This window comes from Bubalus kerabau, chromosome 19 (genome assembly GCF_029407905.1).
Source record: "Bubalus kerabau isolate K-KA32 ecotype Philippines breed swamp buffalo chromosome 19, PCC_UOA_SB_1v2, whole genome shotgun sequence".
Classification (NCBI taxonomy): Eukaryota; Metazoa; Chordata; class Mammalia; order Artiodactyla; family Bovidae; genus Bubalus; species Bubalus kerabau.
Genome location: NC_073642.1, coordinates 13,591,708 through 13,604,194, shown reverse-complemented (window position 1 = coordinate 13,604,194; position 12,487 = coordinate 13,591,708).

Here is a 12,487-nt window from a genome sequence, read left to right as displayed (position 1 = left end):
GTATGTGTGTTTGTGGACATTGTTATACAACCTTAGTATCCAAAATCACAGTTCACATACACTGGAACTCAGAATTTGGAATTTGGGGATTTTGGGTAAGTTATACAGCACATCCAGCATGTGCTACATGACAATCCCAGCAAGTTCTAGAGAAGCACCCCACAATCAGTCTCATCCATTTTCATGTCAGGGGTTCCCAGGACCACCCCCAGGACTGGCGATTTGCTAGTAAGACTCACAGGACTCAGCGTATAGTCATGCCCATGTCTACGATTCATTAAGACAAAAGAACACAAAGCACAATCAGCAATGAGAACAGGCTCAAGAGGCAAAGTCCAGAGGAAACCAGTTATCAGCTTCCAGTCGAGTCACACAGCACGTGTTCTCAATTTCTCCAGCTACAAAAAACCACAGCACATGTGAAATGTTATCTCTCACATACAATCATTAGAGACTCAGTGCCTAGGGTTTTTATTGGGGACTCGACACATAAACACCCTCTACCCAGCACATACCTAGGAGTATGTTCCACTCCTAGGAGGGAAAAAACAGATTTTTTTAAACAGATTTTCAGCACACACCACATGGTTTCCATGAACAGTTCACTGTTGCGTGGAAAGAGTTTAGAGTCAGGCCTGAACTGCACTCCTTAGAAAGCCTGCTTGCAAGGAGGTGCCTTGACTGTCATCTGGGAACTGGGATTCAGGCGGGTGCTTCCATTCCACCACACGTGAGTGACTTAGTGTGCTCTGAACTGCACTCCTTAGAAAGCCGGCTTACGAGGTGGTGCCTTGACTATCATCTGGGAACTGGGATTCCATGGAACTTACTGTTCCATGAACAGTAAGTCACTCACCTGCGGTGGAATGGAAGCATCCTCCTGAATCCAAGTTCCCAGATGACAGTCAAGGCACCACCTCGCAAGCCGGCTTTCTAAGGAGTGCAGTTCAGACCTGACTCTGAACTCTTTCCACTCAACTTTCTGTGGCAAAATATATGAATAATTACACTAACAGTGAGGGAGGTCAAAACTAGCTTCATGTCACTTCACATCAAGCTTTGCCACCAAATCAACTCAGATTAGTTCAGATATTGCTGTAATGTGCATTACAAGTATCTTCTGGGGTGCAAAGCTTCTTGTGTTTTGTAACTGCGGATAAGTGATGAGTTTTTTTCCTCTCTCCCTGCCCACTCTTCCTTCCTTCCTTCATTCTTTCCTTCCCTGCCTCCCTCCTTCCTTCTTATGTTTACTTTTGTTCAATTTATTAAATAAAAAGTATAACAATAACACAAAAGGCAGGAGGCTAGAATGGAAGGTTTTATACCACATGTACTATGGTATGATATCACTTGAAGGTATACTGTATAAGTTCAAGACAAACCTTAAAGCAATGACTGAAATAACAAAATAAATAGTACAGCTAAATGACCCAAAAGGAATTACAATAGTATATTCAATTAATTCCAAAGAAGGTAGAAAAAGAGAGAAAGGGAACAATGAACAGATGGGACAAATAGAAAACAAATAGTAAGATAACAAATTTAAATCTAATTATATCTATAATCACAGTGAATATAAATAGTCCAAACATTCCAACTAAAAAGCAAAATGTTAGTTTCGATAAAAAAGCAAGATCCACCTTTATGCTGCCTAAGAGAAATGAACTTTGTAAGAATATGTGTACACAAGCTATCTATAGTACACAGAATGCCAACGTGGCCCTAAAGATTCCCAGCCCCTAGTATACACACACCTTCTTCCAATTATTCAAACAATAATCTAGGTGTTACTGTGACAGAATGCAATCAAGGTGCTGAATTAGTTGACTTTAAGATGGAAGATTATCTGGGCAGGCCTTTAGAGCTAGAGATGTTTCCCAGGCAAGTCACAGAGGAGAAATCAGAGAGACTTGGAACATAAATAGGACCTGATGCACTGTTGCTGGCTTGAAGATAGAGGAGGGCATGTGGCAAGGAATATGGTGAGAGTCTAGGAGATGAGAGTGGCCTGTCTAACATCTCACAAGAAAACAGAGACATCAGTCCTACAACTGCAGGAACTGAATCTTAACAGAAAGGATGAACTCGGAAGTTGAGGTTTCCCCCTGAGCCTCTGGATAAGACCCCAGTCCAGGCAATATCTTGCTTCCAGTCTCGTGATAGACTAACCACAGTATGCAGCCAGCCCATGATGGAATGCTGAGCTAATAAATTAGATCATTTTAACCATGAAGCATGCGCTTATTTTTTATGCAGCAATAGAAAACTAATACTTCCCAAATGATTCTATGAGGTCACCCTTACCCTGGCAGTAAAACCAGACAAAGGCATTATAAGAAAAGAAAAGAAGGTAACTGATTAATATCCTTGATGCTCAGTGATGCAAAAGTTTTTAAACAAAGTTTAACAAACTGAATCTAACAATATATAAAAAGGATAATCACCCATGACCAGGAGGGCTTATCCAGATATGCATGGTTGGTCTAACACATGAAAACCAATGAATTTGGACAGCCATGTTGATCAATTTAAAAAGAAAAAAGGAACAATCTCAATAAATGCAGAAAAAGCATCTGATAAAATTCAACATCCATTCTTGGCTTTAAGGAACCTTCAGCAAATTAGGAATAGAAGGGAACTTCTTCAATCTGATATTCTATAGCTAACATCACACTTAATGGTTAAACACTGAATGTTGCTCCTCTAAGTCTGAGAAAAGGCAAAGAAAGATGTCTGCTCTTATCATTTATATTCAACAGGAAACAGGGGACTCTTTCCAATGCAATAAAACCAGAAGAGAAATAAAGTCTACCCAATTTGAAAAAAAAAGGAAAAACAGTTTTAATTCCTGGATGATTCCACCTATGTGGAAAACTTAATTGACTCCGCATATGTATTTACATATGTATATTAATATACGTATTTATGGGCTTCCCAGGTGGTGCTAGTGGTAAAGAATCTGCTTGCCAATGCAGGAGACGCAATAGATTGTTTCAATCCCTGGGTAAGGAAGATCCCCTGGAGGAGGAAATGGCACCCCACTCCAGTATTCTTGCCTGGATAATTCCTTGGGCCAAGGAGCTTGGTAGGCAGTCCATGGAGCTGAAAAGAGTTGAACACAACTGAGCAACTGAGCGTTCATAGTATGAACTAGATGTGCAGATGAGGAAGACCTTGTCTGTTAAATTCCTCTCTGTGTCCCGTGGTCTTTGCAGGCCCAGCAAACATTTTTTGGGAGTGGGGGCTTTCCTGGTGGTTCAGACGTTAAAGAATGCACCTGCAGGGCAGGAGACCCAGGTTCAATCCCTGAGTCAAGAAAATCCCCTAGAGAAGGGAATGGCTACCACACCAGTATAATTGCCTCAAGCATCCCATGGATAAAGGAGCCTGGTGGAATACAGCCCATGAGATGGCAGAGAGTCAGACACGACTGAATGACAAAGCACAGCACACACACACGTGTGTGTGTGTGTGTGTACATATATACACACACATATATATACTAACAACAAACAATCAAAAATTGAAATTTAAAAAACAATAACATATACAATGAATAACATATACATTGAAACATTTAGGGATAAATCTAACCAAAGATGTATAGGATTTGTATCACGAAAACCACAAAACCTTACTGAGAGAAATTAAAGGAGATCAAAAAAATAGAGACATATTTTCTTATTCATGTGTTGGAAGACTCAATTATTTTAAACTGTTGCTCTCTCCAAATTGACCTATAGATTTAGAACAAGCCAATCAAAATTTCAGCAGACTTCTTTGTAAAAAGGACAAGTTGATTCTTAAACTCATATGCAAATACAAAGAACCTAGACATCTAAAACAGCTTTGGAAAAGAAAAATAAATTTGGCGCACTAATACCTCCTAATTTTAGGGCTCATCGTAAGCTCCAGAAATCCACATTTTGGTATTAGTATCAAGATAAACAAATGGATCAATGAAACACAATAGAACCCAGAGAGATACGTGGACATATATGTGCACCACTGGTTTTTGACAAAGCTGTAAAATCATTCAGTAGAGAAAGAAAAACCTGAAAAAAGTGGATATACGAATGCAAAATAAAGACCAAAGAACACTGATCCTTAACACACACTAAAAAATTAAGACAAAACTGATCATGCATCCAAGTGTAAAATCTAAGACTATGAAACTTTGAGAAGAAAACATAGGGAAAGTCTTTGTGACCTAGGATTAGGCAAGTTTTTTTAGATACAACATCAAAGCATAATTATAAATAAATTATTTTTTAAACTGACCTCATTAAAATTTTAAATATCTGCTCTTCAATTAACTCTATTGGGTGAATAAAAATACAATTGTAAAACCTAGATTTGATAAAGCACTAGAATCCAGAATACATGAAGAACTCTTAAAACTCAACAATAACAAATAACACAATTTTGTAAGTGGGCAAAAACTTGCTCAAACACTTTATCATACTCGCTATGTAAATGGCCACTTAGTACATGCAAACATGCTAAACATTGCAAGCCATTAAGATTATGTAAAGTAAAGCCATTGCATACCTATTAGAATGGCTAAATTCTAAAACCATATCAAGTGCTGAAAAGTAGGTAGAGAACACTGGAGTGTTCATACATTGCCATTGGGAATGTGAAATGGTATATCCAGGGCTCAGTAGTAAAGAATCGGCCTGCTACTGCAGGAGACACGGGTTCGATCCCTGATCCAGGAAGATCTCACATGCTGGGCACAAATACTGAACTTGTGCTCTAGAGCCTGGGAGCCACAATTACTGGACCCCATATGCCAATAAAGAGGCTCGAACTCCCTAGAGCCTGAGCTCCACACCAATGAGAAGCCTGCACGCCGCACCTAGAGAGTAGCCCCCACTCCCCATGCAACTAGAGCAAGCCCGCACGGCAACGAGGACCAAGCACAGCACCCCCAAAATGGTACCTTCACTTTGGAAAATAGTTGGAGATACTTTAAAAATTAAATACACATGTACCATAAAATCCATTCAGTCTACTCCTAGCTATTTGGTCAAGAAAATAGGAAGCCCACGTTCTGTCAAATATTTGCACACAAATGTCCATAGCAGCTTTATTTGTTATTGCTATAAATTGGAAGGAACTCAAACATCCATCATCAGTAACTGGATAAACAAACTATAGTACATTCATACCATGGAAATAACTCAGCTATAATAAATTGGCTATTGGTAGACACTTCAGCATGGATGAATCTTGAAGAATAATCCTGAGCAAAAGAAACCAGATAAGATATATGTGTGATTCTATTTCATAATCTCTAGGAAATGCAAATTAATCTATAGCTATAGAAAGCAAGGAAGGAATTGCCAAGGAGCACAGGGAGATATTGGGAATGACACTATGTTCAAGCTTTGATTGCAGTGATATATAAATAGATCAAAACTTACTGAATTGTACACCTTAATAGGTATGCCTGTGTGCGTGCTCAGATGCTTCAGTCATGTTTGACTCTTTGCAACCCAGTGGACTGTAGCCCACCATGCTCCCCAGTCCACGGGATTCTCCAGGCAAGAATACTGGAGTGGGTTGCCATGCCTTCCTCCAGGGGATCTTTCCAACCCAAGGATGGAACCCGTGTCTCCTGCATCTCCTGCATTGCAGGTAAATTCTTAACTGCTGAGCCATCAGGGAAGCCCCTTAATAGGTACACTTAATAGGCATGTATTATGTATGAACCACATCTTAATTTTTTAATTGTAGGACTTACAGCAAATACCACTGTAGGATCCATTTCTAACAGTGACATATTTAATATACTCAAACCCTGTGAAATTGATTTTCAAGTTTACTGTGAAAGAATGCTTTGACAATTCCTTCTAAATTAGTCTCTGTAACTGAAACAGGGGACTCACTAAACACTTTTGTAAAAATTTTAAGATATAGTTAAATGGTTCTGTACAAGTCTTCTACTGTTCAATTAAAAGGGAGGGAGGGAGGAGGGTTCAGGATGGGGAACACATGTGTACCTGTGGCGGATTCATTTTGATATTTGGCAAAACTAATACAATTATGTAAAGTTTAAAAATAAAATAAAATTAAAAAAAAAACAAAAAACAGCAAATATAACGAAAGCCCATCTGTAGATACCACTGGGATTTGTGTCCCTTGAAAGTGCATCCCTTAGTGAAGCTATCTATAATCCTTGGCAACAAATCCTTGTCATTTGCAAATCCTTGGCCCCTCCCTCCTCTGAGCTTCAGCATGTGAGAAGCTGGAGTAGGAGACAGCAGCCTAATGCCAAACTTTAATTATTCAAGTATATTCCTTTAATATGGGGCATTCAGCCTCCTTTGGTATTTCTCCTAAGAGGAAGTTGGCAGAGCCTATTTTAAACCACCTGTAAAACAAGCAAATAAAAATATATGTTTACTTCCCTGTCTTCCTTATGCTCTCTTAAACTTACCTAGAAGTAAAAGAGCTGTTTTATATGAAAAGATTCATGCATACAGGGATTTATTTCCTTAAAATCTGGCATCTCTATAAAGAAAAACTGCTTATGTATAGCCATATAAGAAAACAAGATGAGCCTTAAAAAGTGATGATTTTTAGATCATTGTACATGTATTTTAGAAATACCTTTGCCATATGAATTCATGAAAGAGAGTCTGTCTGAGATGTAATCCTTTCACTCTTGAAAAGAGAGCAACAGAATACATTACCTATCAGTAACGTGCTGCATTCTTGCTAAGCTGCTTCAGTCGTGTCCGACTCTTTGCAACCCTATGGACAGAGGGCTCCTCTGTCCATGGAATTCTCCAGGCAAGAATACTGGTGAGGGTTGCCATTTCCCCCTCCAGGGGATCTTCCCAACCCAGGGATCAAACCCAGGTCTCTTATGCCTCCTGCATTGGCAGGTGTGTTCTTTACCACTGGTGCCACCTGGGAAGCCCCAAGAACCACAGGATGAGTCCAAAACGACTGGGAGGGGCTGAGTCCCTGAGACACAGCTGGGTCTCTAATTTTTAAACTTGCCTAGCCTTTTATGTCATTGTAATGGGGCTGTGCCTCTGCCCCACTTGCTCTCACACTTTATAGGACTTGCTGGAGGAGGGGTGAGGCATGACTTAGCAGAGCCTCTTCGCAGATTACTGGAAGCCCGAGCGTTCTTCCTGCTCTGGCTTGTGCAAGAGTAAATCCAGCACCATCTAATAGGGCCATGATTTTTCTTGTCCTTTCCTGTTTGGAGACGGATATTGACAGTAGAGCATGCCAGGTCACTGACTCATATACAGTGGAAACGCCGGAGTGCAGAGGGGAGAAGGATACCCAGCTCCAAAACTTCAGGCTCTTCACAGCAGTGATAAAGTACTCACACAAGACCCACAATTATTCTTAAAATTTCTGAGAAACTACAGCGTAATAAAGGTTAACAGCTCCAGTGACATGTGGATATCACTCACACTACCCTGTACAACTCCCAATATGATGTGATGAAAAAAGGGACTTCACCTGTGTCACACACACACACACACACACACACACACACAAAACCCCCAAAACCAAAAACTAGATCCCAGTCTAATCAAAAGTCTTCCCAGGTGGCTCAGTGATGAAGAACTTGCCCATCAAGCAGGAGATGCAGTTTCAATCTCTTGGTCTGAAGATCCCCTGGCAAACAGCCCTAGTATTTTTGCCTGGGAATCCCATTGAGAGAGTTAATTCTTAGGTAGGTGAATAAGGGTCCAGGGCCCTCAAGGAGGAAGGGGTCAAGGGCTCTCAGGAGGAGAAAAGGACAGTCATCTTCTTCTACATTGGTTTGTCTTAGTCACATAAGACATTTTTTTTTTTTTTAAACTGAGTTGTTATGACAACAGTCTTTAAGACTAACTTTTTTAAGCCCAGAGCTGAGAAATGTATATGCAGGTCAGGAAGCAACAGTTAGAACTGGACATGGAACAACAGACTGGTTCCAAATAGGAAAAGGAGTACATCAAGGCTGTATATTGTCACCCTGCTTATTTAACTTCTATGCTGAGTACATCATGAGAAACACTGGACTGGAAGAAGCACAAGCTGGAATCAAGATTGCCAGGAGAAATATCAATAACCTCAGATATGCAGATGACACCACCCTTATGGCAGAAAGTGAAGAGGAACTAGAAAGCCTCTTGATGAAAGAGAAAGAGGAGAGTGAAAACATTGGCTTAAAGCTCAACATTCAGAAAACGAAGATCATGGCATCTGGTCCCATCACTTCATGGCAAATAGATGGGGAAACAGTGGAAACAGTGTCAGACTTTATTTTTCTGGGCTCCCAAATCACTGCAGATGGTGACTGCAGCCATGAAATTAAAAGACACTTACTCCTTGGAAGGAAAGTTATGACCAACCTAGATAGCATATTCAAAAGCAGAGACATTACTTTGCCAACAAAGGTCCATCTAGTCAAGGCTATGGTTTTTCCAGTAGTCATGTATGGCTGTGAGAGTTGGACTGTGAAGAAAGCTGAGCACCAAAGAATTGATGCTTTTGAACTGTGGTGTTGGAGAAGACTCTTGAGAGTCCCTTGGACTGCAAGGAGATCCAACCAGTCCATTCTAAAGGAGATCAGTCCTGGGTGTTCTTTGGAAGGAATGATGCTAAAGCTGAAACTCCAGTACTTTGGCCACCTCATGCGAAGAGTTGACTCATTGGAAAAGACTCTGATGCTGGGAGGGATTGAGGGCAGGAGGAGAAGGGGACGACAGAGGATGAGATGGCTGGATGGCATCACTGACTCGATGGACGTGAGTCTGAGTGAACTCTGGGAGTTGGTGATGGACAGGGAGGCCTGGTGTGCTGCAATTCATGGGGTCGCAAAGAGTCGGACACAACTGAGGGACTGAACTGAACTGAATGGTTCAAGGGTATATTTTTCCTTAAGCTCTGCACTAATGATTATATAAAGACAATGTATCTTGCTTGAGGACATGTTTCTCCTTCTTAATAGGAACCTTCTGACTAATCTTGTTATCTTAAGACTTATGCTGTGGGAGTAGGTCTGGTAAAAGTATATCAGGCCTTGATAAGACTAGCAAGTGGCACATTCTCCATCCGGTTTCTGATGTCTGTGTCAGAAGCTTTCTCTGTCCTTTTTATACTTTAATAAAACACTGCTACACAAAAGCTCTTGAGCGATCAAGCCTGGTTCCTGGTCCCAAAGCTAAATCTTCTTCTTCAGAGATCACGAATCTGACATTGTTCACCATAAGCTATCACTGACAGTCCATGGGGTCCCAAAAGAGTCAGACACAACTTAGTGACTCAACAACAACTAATCAAAAGAAAAAAAAAAACAACAGACCAACCCAGACTGAAGGATGTTCTAAGCACGCCTGGCCAGCACTCCTCAGGACTGTGAAGGTCCAAACCAGGAAACTGTCACAGACCAGAGACGGAGGAGTTGTGACAGGTAATGAGGGAATCAGGATGGAAGGTATTCAGGAGCTCCGTGCTACCTTTGCAGCTGTTCTGTGAAAGTTACCCTAAACAGAAATCTATTATAAAGCTCAAAAATAATTCTGAGAAAGGATGTTTGTACCTTGTTGAAATAAGTGTCTAAAAAGAAAATATTTAGAGCTGACAAGGATGATGGGTGAATAAATGAAGCTGGTAACATTATCTAAGCAGATGACGTTCTTAAATCTTTGCCTTCTCTGCTGTAAATTTCATTGTTGGCTTCCAAAAGAAAAGCTGGAAAGTCAGGTGAAACTAACAAGCAATTTGAATTTAAAAAAGAAAGTCTTTAGAAAAATGTAAGCCTCCACCAAGTCTATGTGACATGAAGAGCTACACAGGGAAAACGCAACAATGGATTTTTTTTCTGTGCCCTTACACCCGTGTGCAAACATATATCCAATGTAACACATAGCATATGGTTAATGTTTACACAACTGTTCTGTCCATTACACCTTGATTTCCTTGTAAGGCAGTATTCTCTAGGTTGAAAGTAGTCTTTAGAATCATTGGTGTGTGTGTATTAGTCACTCATTCACGTCCAGCTCTTTGAGACCCATAGACTGTAGCCTGCCAGGCTCCTCTGTCCATGGGATTCTCCAGGCAAGAACACTGGAGTGGGTTGTCATTCCCTTCTTCAGGGGATCTCCCTGACCCAGGGATTAAATCTGGGTCTCCTGCATTGCAGCCAGATTCTTTACTGTCTGAGCTACCAGGGAAGCCTTTTAGCATCATTAGATATAACATAAATAAATCCCAACTTTTCCAACTTTTCAGTAGGGACTTTAAACATTTATCCAAATTGTGCTTTAATCACATTAGGTTCTACTAGCTAATCTTCCAATGCGCCTAGGTGTATTTCACAGGTACTCAATGAATGTCACAAGATAGTGATATTTTTCATTAGGGTGAAAAGAGAAAAAAAAAATGTTTCCATGGAAAACTCTGCACTGCCTATAGCAAATCCTTCCACATTATCTGATATTAGCCTCTCACTGCCCTTGATCTATTTTATAACTTGATTATTTTTAGGTAATTCATAGCAATGCAAAGTGATCCTTCTGTGCTGCTGCTGCTGCTAAGTCGCTTCAGTCATGTCCAGCTCTGTGCGACCCCATAGACGGCTGCCCACCAGGCTCCCCCGTCCCTGGGATTTTCCAGGCAAGAACACTGGAGTAGATTGCCATTTCCTTCTCCAATGCATGAAAGGGAAAAGTGAAAGTGAAGTCGCTCAGTCGTGTCCGACTCTTAGCGACCTCATGGACTGCAGCCCACCAGGCTCCTCCGTCCATGGGATTTTCCAGATAAGAGTACTGGAGTGGGGTGCCATTGCCTTCTCCAGATCCTTCTGTAGAGTTATGCAAATTAATTCTGTCCAGTGGAGGGGTCACTCTCCCCTTCACCTTTGGAAAAGGTGGTTTTGTATCCCACTGTAAATTCAAGATTTTTTGACTCCATTGTTGGAGGAGGTCATTGAGAGTATGTGACTACAAGTTGATCTCGAGCTGGACCTGGGCAAACAGAGGCTCCTCATAGCTCCCCTGTTGTTGAATTGTAGCTCTGCCCATAATTCCCATAGTGGAACCATTTTCAAGAATGTAACCTTGAGAGAATAAGGTGTTGCTGAGACATTCTGAATCCCATTAAGGTCTCTATATAAACTTTTAAGATTCTGGCAGGGAGGTGGTTGTTGCTGCTATTGTTGTTCAGTCATTAAGTTCTGTCTAACTCTCTGCAACCTCATGAACTGCAGCACGCCAGGCTTCCCTGTCCTTCACTACCACTCGGAGTTTGCCCAAGTTCACGGCCATCCAACCATCTCACCCTCTGCGGCCCCCTTCTTTTGCCTTCATTCTTTCCCAGCATCAGTGTCTTTTCCAATGATTAGGCTCTTTGCATCAGATGGCCAAGGCGCTTCAGCTTCAGCATCAATCCTTCCCAAGAACATTTAGGGTTTATTTCCCTTATGATTGACCTGTTTGATCTCCTTGCTGTCCAAGGGACTCTCAAGAGTCTTTTCCAGCACCACAATTCGAAAACATCACTACTTCAGTGCTCAGCCTTCTTTATGGTTGGACCATAAAGAAAGAAGGCAGGCAGGTAAGGAGATAGTACACTGGATCTGTAGCCACCCAAGACAAGTTCCCTTGCTTATTGAACCTGCTAGCGACCAATGTAATGTGGCCTGTCCTCTGTGTATGGGGTCCAGTTTGCAAGCCAACATCCATGTTGGTTTTATTTATTGCTTTGGTTTTTCTCTTTTAACTGTTGTAACATTTTAGCAGGCTCCTCTTATTAATAAGCAGTTAAATAAAAGTCTCTGAACACATGGTCACTTGACATCTGTAGAGGAGTTACAATTTATCATCTGGGGAAAATTATCCTATAATAAGACTATGCATTTTATTTTACTCATCTCTGTATTCTCAGTGTCTATCCTGATTGATGATGTGTACTAAATGAATAAATGTAGAAAAGAATTGATACTATTTCAAAAATGCAAGGAAGAAATCTTGCAAACTGAGATGAAACTTGATGAAGACATTGGGATGCCTACCAAAGGTAAGGTCAGAGGTATTTTCCTGTGGGAGGCAGCTGTAGCCTTATCCATTAAGACCCAGAATCCAGCCAGTCTTTACTTACAAGGAAAAGTAGCTACTTCACTCCATACTTTTACTGCCATAGGCCATTTGATCCCTGGTAAGGGAACTAGTTTAGAGAAAAATATGAAAAAGAATGACGCAACTTTGAGTGCAAGAGGACCTGGGTATCAGTCATGGTAATCTGAGACCAGCATTCTGAATCTGCGGCACCTAAAATTTTGTACAAGGTCAATCACTTGAATGGCTTCAGGTATTACCTTGAAGCCATTACCAAAAGTAATCATTGCCACTTAAAGGATGCTAAGAAGGCTGTAGCAGAGGTGGTTAACCATCAGCAATAGTAATCCTTAATGCATACCTGCTAACTACACAAATAGTCAAAGGGCTCATGCTATTCCCAGAGACCT